The sequence below is a fragment of the Mastomys coucha genome, unplaced genomic scaffold (assembly GCF_008632895.1).
Source record: "Mastomys coucha isolate ucsf_1 unplaced genomic scaffold, UCSF_Mcou_1 pScaffold16, whole genome shotgun sequence".
NCBI lineage: Eukaryota > Metazoa > Chordata > Mammalia > Rodentia > Muridae > Mastomys > Mastomys coucha.
This window is the reverse complement of record NW_022196898.1, coordinates 55,414,302-55,420,980: the sequence shown is the minus strand read 5'-3', so window position 1 is coordinate 55,420,980 and position 6,679 is coordinate 55,414,302.

The window sequence follows — 6,679 nt, the reverse complement described above, 5'->3', positions numbered from 1 at the left end:
AGTTTGTGATTGTGTCTAAATTGCACCTGCAGCTTTTCTTCTTGATCTTATTCTTTTCCTTTCCTTCTACAGGTGTCCACCTCAAAGCCACTCCTTAAGAAACACCCTGCATAATAAACTGCTTCAGAGCTCACTTTCCAAGAGACCCAATAGTGGGAAGTTAGAAGAATAGGCTTCCAGTAGGAATGGTCAAGAGGTAGGAAAGTTAGATGCAGGATTTGGGAATGACTGAATAGAAATGGCATGGAAAATGAGTAGGAGCAAGGGGAAGGAGGATGTGAAAAGATTATCAGGAAGACAAGGTGAGAAAGAGCTGCACAAGGGTGATGGCAGCAGATGAACTGAGGCGACAAATCAATATCGAAGAATAAGAAATGACAAAGTCTGCTAGAGAGATGGCTCACTGGTTAAGAGCATTCACTGCTCTTCCAAAGGTACCAAGTTCAGTTTCCAACACCAACATGACATCTCATAACTGTCTGATATCATTTTCTGCTGTGTAGATCTTCATGCAAAGTACACATATACATTAAATACCCCAAGTAAATCTAAACATAAATAAAATAAAAATGCATTTTATAGAAGAAAAGAAATGAAAAGGTCACATATTTTTTGCAGAAAGGGAAACTCAAAGATTTTTTTGTCTTATTTTTGTCAAGTTATCGCATTATGAAAATAGTAAGAGTACAGGGAATGAGTGTTGTTATGATAAATTATATTTTAGAATTGAATTTGAGTTGAGGAGACCTTGTAGGAAGTTGTATATAAAAAACAGAAAAGAAGATAAAAGGTCAGATGGGAAGAGGTCAACTGGGAGCTATGTCAGATTGGATTTCCCAAAGACAGGCCAAAGTGTCTGTGGTGATGCAATATTCCAAAAATATCTCTTACATCCCAACAGACTGAGACTTTTGCTGGACCACACAGCCAGATTTAATAATACATTTTTAAGGTCACAGAAATACTAAAGACTGCTAGCCTACTGTGACCTCAAACTGTTTAACCTACCTTTAAGGGAACAATGTAACGATCAACCTTACTGCCTGGATTTCCCATGTGGACAACTTTTAAAACCCAAGCTAATGCACAGTTGTCACATTAAGTTGTGTACTCTTCAATGCCCACCTGCCCCCAACCCAGGTAATGTGGGCATATCATTTGCTGAAAGCAGCAAACAGAGACGTTGAAAACAACTTCCTAGAATCTACCATAAAGGTTGAAAGCAACCATTTATAAATATGAATTGATAAACAATGATGTTTGTTATTTGGTTATTTGGGATCGATGGAGTCAGTGATTTAATGCCTTGTAAAAGTCTGTTAAAGATTTCTATAAAGTATCTCATTCCTTTACCCATGTGATGCTTTCTATACTGTTCAGTAAATCCTTTGTTAGAGACAGGCACAGACAGACAGACACACAGGGACAAACAGGTTCAGACACATACAACAGGCAGACAGAGGATGGAAGATACAGGGAACATGAAGCAGAGAATTCAAATCTGAACTCACTCTTGGTTGAACTACTCCAGTGGGGGAAGGGCTTTTATTTCTTTCCTTGATGCAACACTGAAGCATTATTGATGTCTCAGAGCTAATCACTAATGCATTTTAATCGGCACAAGTGTCTACCATCTCATATTCTCCTCTATAGTGTAAACTGGCTGGGTCCCATTGAGAAGTAGAGTCTCATCCCTACCCTGCTAGATCTGGACAGGACTAGGACTGCTTCCCCCAAGAGAGTGCACAGAAGAGACATTGTGTGATTTCTGTGTCTAGGCCAGAAAAGCTGGGCAGCTTCTGCCTTGTGCCAGATGCTATGTAAGAAGTCTCAGTGTCCTCAAATGACTGTGCTGAAGAGGTTCTGTACATGAGATGACAGCTGGTACCAACTGATGACCATGAGTGAATATTCTTCCCAGAAGAGATAACTAAAGCCCAGCCAACATCTGTCCTCAATGACATGGAAGAACTCAAGTGTGAAGTGCCTGATAGTGTCCTCCCCAAACTCCTGCGCTGCAGATAGGAAAGCTTGTTATGTAGTAGTAGTAAGGGGAACAGGGCCATCAATAGGAAACAGTAGGACCTCGCCACTGCCCTGCAGTGACCTCCTGTCCTAACGGACAACAGACCTGAGTGGAATAAAAAGGCTAAGAGGGTACTCCTGCCTAAGGGCATTGGATAGGCATAAGCTTTTCCCTGCCTTCATACTCAAGCCAAAAACATTCATTTTGTTGGGTCTCAAATCTGACAGCTTTCAGTGTAGCACAAACGTCCTTGGCTTCTAGTGCCTCAAGTGTGCTGACTAGGTCTTGGGACATCCTTGGTTTCTTTTTTTTTCTTTTTTATTTTTTTTGGTTTTTCGAGACAGAGTTCCTCTGTGTAGCCCTGGCTGTCCTGGAACTCACTCTATAGACCAGGCTGGCCTCGAACTCAGAAAGCCGCCTGCCTCTGCCTCCCAAGTGCTGGGATTAAAGGTGTGTGCCACCACCACCTGGCTCATCCTTGGCTTCTAGTGCCTCAAGTGTGCTGACTAGGTCTTGGGACCTCTCAGCCACCATAAATGTGCCATCTAGGCTTTTGTTTGTTTGGTTGGTTATTTTATTTTGATTTCTTTTAGATGGAATTTGGCTATAGAGCCCAGATGGACAGAAGTTTAACTCATGATCTTCTTGCCTCACCCTTCTCTGTAAATGAGATTACAAGTATGTTTTACCAAGTTTGTCCTGAACAAATTCTTTATAAATAATACATATGTACCACATATAATAAAAACATATGTCATATAAATGCCATATGCATGGTATAGTTAACCACATTCCATGCTTTTTTCATATACATATACACGGCATTTCTTTTTTTTTTAAAGATTTATTTATTATATGTAAGTACGCTGTAGCTGTCTTCAGACACACCAGAAGAGGACATCTGATCTCATTACAGATGGTTGTGAGCCACCATGTGGTTGCTAGGAATTGAACTCAGGACCTCTGGAAGAGCAGTGGTTAAGTTCTCTTAACCACTGAGGCATCTCTCTAGCCCAACATGGTATTTCTTATTGATTGTAATTACTCTGGATCCCTGTGACTACAGGGGCCAATGCTTAGGAATTTCTTTTTAAAAACAAGGTCCTAAATGATTTTGATTCTAGCACAGGTGCCAAACTTTAGTCTACCAAATTAATTATTTTATAACCCAGTAATTCATTCCCAGTTTTGTTAAATGTAAAAACAAAAATCTTACCATCAGCTTTAAGATGACCATGGCTTTGCTGAAGACTCTGTAATGTATATATTTATATATCAGCTTTCCTATTTTAGTTTCTGTATCTTGTATCATGAAAATAATTTTATTGTCATTAATTTAAAAATGTATTACATTGGATTTATAAATCAATATTGTATTAATACAGCTTTAAATATGTATTTGCACATTAACTCACAAGTGTTAACAACAGTAATGCAATTTTCTGATAAGCATTATCTTTTTTAAAAAAACTTTTATTGCATTATGATGAGAAAAGTTACATGATTTCAATTTATCTGAATTTGCTAACATTTAAAAACATATTTTAAGTAAATAGAATTAAATCACATTCTTGTTTCTCTTTTGTATCCCCACTCCTCCCAGAGACCCCCTTCAATACCTACAATATCTTTTTTGTCATATTCGATAAGCATCATCTTATCACCATCCCTTCCACTCCTAATACTCTGCCCTTTGAGTTGGAAGTTGCTACGTATCCAGCAAGGGCTCCCCGATGACCCTATTTGTGCTATTCTCTTTGCCTTGAAGGATTTGTTTCTGTAATAAATATTTACTGAACGTCTGGCACATGCCAAGCATAATGGTTAGAACCATGTCCCCTGTAGACAAGTAATTGCTTCCTTTTCAGAGGGCCCCAGGCACTGAGTTCCACCCTCTCATCACCTTTTCACCCACGAGACAGTAAGCACTTCTCTCTCACCAGGAGGAGCAGCTTCTTGTGCCAGAGACTACAGCTCGTTCATCTCTGTATCCAGATCTCTGGCACACTGCCCAAAAGCCAGTAGGAACTCAATTAATGTTGATGAATGAGTTAATATATGAATGGTGATAGCCTGGTGTCTGGTACATCAGAGGTGACCAATAAATACTGGTTGAAATGAAATTAAGTTCAAAGTACAGGTCAAGAAGTAAGGACAGAGAGAAGCAAGGAAGAGGGGTTGTTGAAGACTGTCAAAAGATAGCAAGATCAAAGGAAGTGAGCTCGGGGGTGAGGAGCATTGGATTTGATAAAAAGGAAGTTAATGGGGTCTGGAGAGACAGCTTAGTCATTAAGACCACTTGTTGCTCTTGCAGAGGACCTAGATTTGTTTCTTAGTATCCATATGGTATTCATGACCATCTACAACTCCAGTTCCAAGGGCCTTGCTGTCCTGTTATGATAAAATAAGTGAATTTTTAAAAGATTTATCAATTTATTTATGTTTATGAGTATACTATAGCTGTACAGATGGTTGTGAGCATTCATGTGGTTGTTGAGAATTGAACTGAGGATCTTTTCTTGCTCCAATTGGCCCTGCTCGCTCTGGTCAACCCCACTCACTCTGATCAACTCTGCTCCCTCAGTCCCTGTTTGCTCCGGCCCAAAGACTTATTATTTATTATTAAACATACGTACACTGCAGCTGACTTCAGACGCACCAGTAGAGGGCGTCAGATCTCATTATGGATGGTTGTGAGCTACCATGTGGTTGCTGGGATTTGAACTCAGGACCTTTGGAAGAGCAGTCAGTGCTCTTACCCACTGAACCATCTTGCCAGCCCATAAGTGAATCTTTTTAAAAAGGAAATTAATCTTAAAACCTAGAATAAATGGCCATTGAAAAGATGATCACAATTTAGTAACTATTGAAGTGTTCATGACAACTCTTAAATTTTTTAAGACTTCTTTATTTCATTGTATGTGCCTACATCTACATAAGTGCACATCTAGATATAAGTGTATATCTAGTGCTTACGGAGGTCAGAAGAGGGCATTAGGTCCCTGGAAATGGAGTTACCAACAGTTGTGAGCTGCCATGTGGGTGTCAGGAACCAAATCTGGGTCCTCCGCAAGAGCATCAAGTGCTCTTAATCATTGAGTGATCTCTCCAGCCCCATAAGTCTTGAAATCTAGTTATTGGGTCAGTACTGTGGGGGGCAGGAGGATAGCAAGATGGCTTATTTAAATGTGTTTGCTACTTGCCTGAAAACCTGAGTTGATCTCCAGACCTTACATGGTAGAAGAGAACAGAATCTACAAGTTGTCACCTCCCCTCTCCCATCCCCAACAATGCACACACTTTTTAAAGATGCATAAAATCTAGTTACTAGATAAATGCCTTTGAACTCTGTGTGCTACATTACAGTCTTTACTACCTAGTTAAAAATGCCCATACAGCAACTACTAAAGCTTAAAGGGACCAGAGACCACATTCACACCTGAGTATCAGGCTTCACTGCATGCTTTTCTTCCTATGAGAGACTTGAGACCACTAGTTAAGGGGTTGCCATCTTCGCTACCATCTCCCTCTGTTCATTCACTGAGCGAGTATTTACTGTGCTGCCTTTTCTTCAGTCAGTGCTTCAACAACCATTGAGAAAGTTTGCTTTTAAGACTTGTTTTGTTTTATTTTGAGGCAGATCCCTGGTTGTCCTGGAACTCACTTTGTAGGTCAGGCTAGCCTTGAATTCACAGAGATCTGCCCGTCTCTGCTTCTGTTCTTTTCTCTTAAATCCTCTGGGCCATAGTGACAAATGCCTTTAATCCCAGGACTCTAGAGGCAGAGGCAGGTAGATCTCTGAGTTTGAGGCCAGTCTGGTCTACAGAGGAAGATCCAGGACAACCAGGGTTACACAGAGAAACCCTGTCTCAAAAAACCAGAAGACTCTTAATCCTACACATGCCTGGACTCCCGGAGCAGCTGAATTGGGAACTTCCTTTTAAGAAGCATTTAGAACTTTCACCACCAGTTGCTGCTTCCAGACACGCCATGAATGTACGCATCCAGGTTATCTCTTGGGAACAGAACTGCTGCCCAGCACCTAGCACATGTTCTAGGGAATTCAGGTTTACACCCGGTAACCAAATGAGTTCAGGGTTTCCTTATTGCAGTATTTTCTGGGTTTATATGCAAAACTGCATGAGGGGAGGGTTGATATTTGAGTGACATGGTATAAAATGCTTTCTAAACTCATTTAACTTTTTCTTGGGTTTAACTTGTGTGTGTGTGTGTGTGTGTGTGTGTGTGTATGTATATATATACATATATATATACAAATCTATGACATACACCTGGGGGAGGTTTACCTGGAGCTGATATATCTGAAGTAGGAGTAGGAGTTCACCTTATGGTGAGGGTGACAGACTCATTACCTGAAATGGGAGCACTATGTGAGCCAGGAAGCCGGCCAGTGGGGTAGATGGAGAGCATTGTGAGGGTAGAGTGTTTACAGAGGTCACGCTACATGAAGGCTTGTGGGAAAGGGCCTTGTATTGAAAATTCATGTCTTTATCTGAAGATGTATAGAAGCCACTAGATTTGTGTTTTAGAAAGATTATTTAAATGTTAAATCAAGAACCGATTAGCACAGTGCCTTAGGGCCAAATGAGCTGTTTGGAAGGTTGTAGAAGTGATTCATTGAACAAAAAAAAA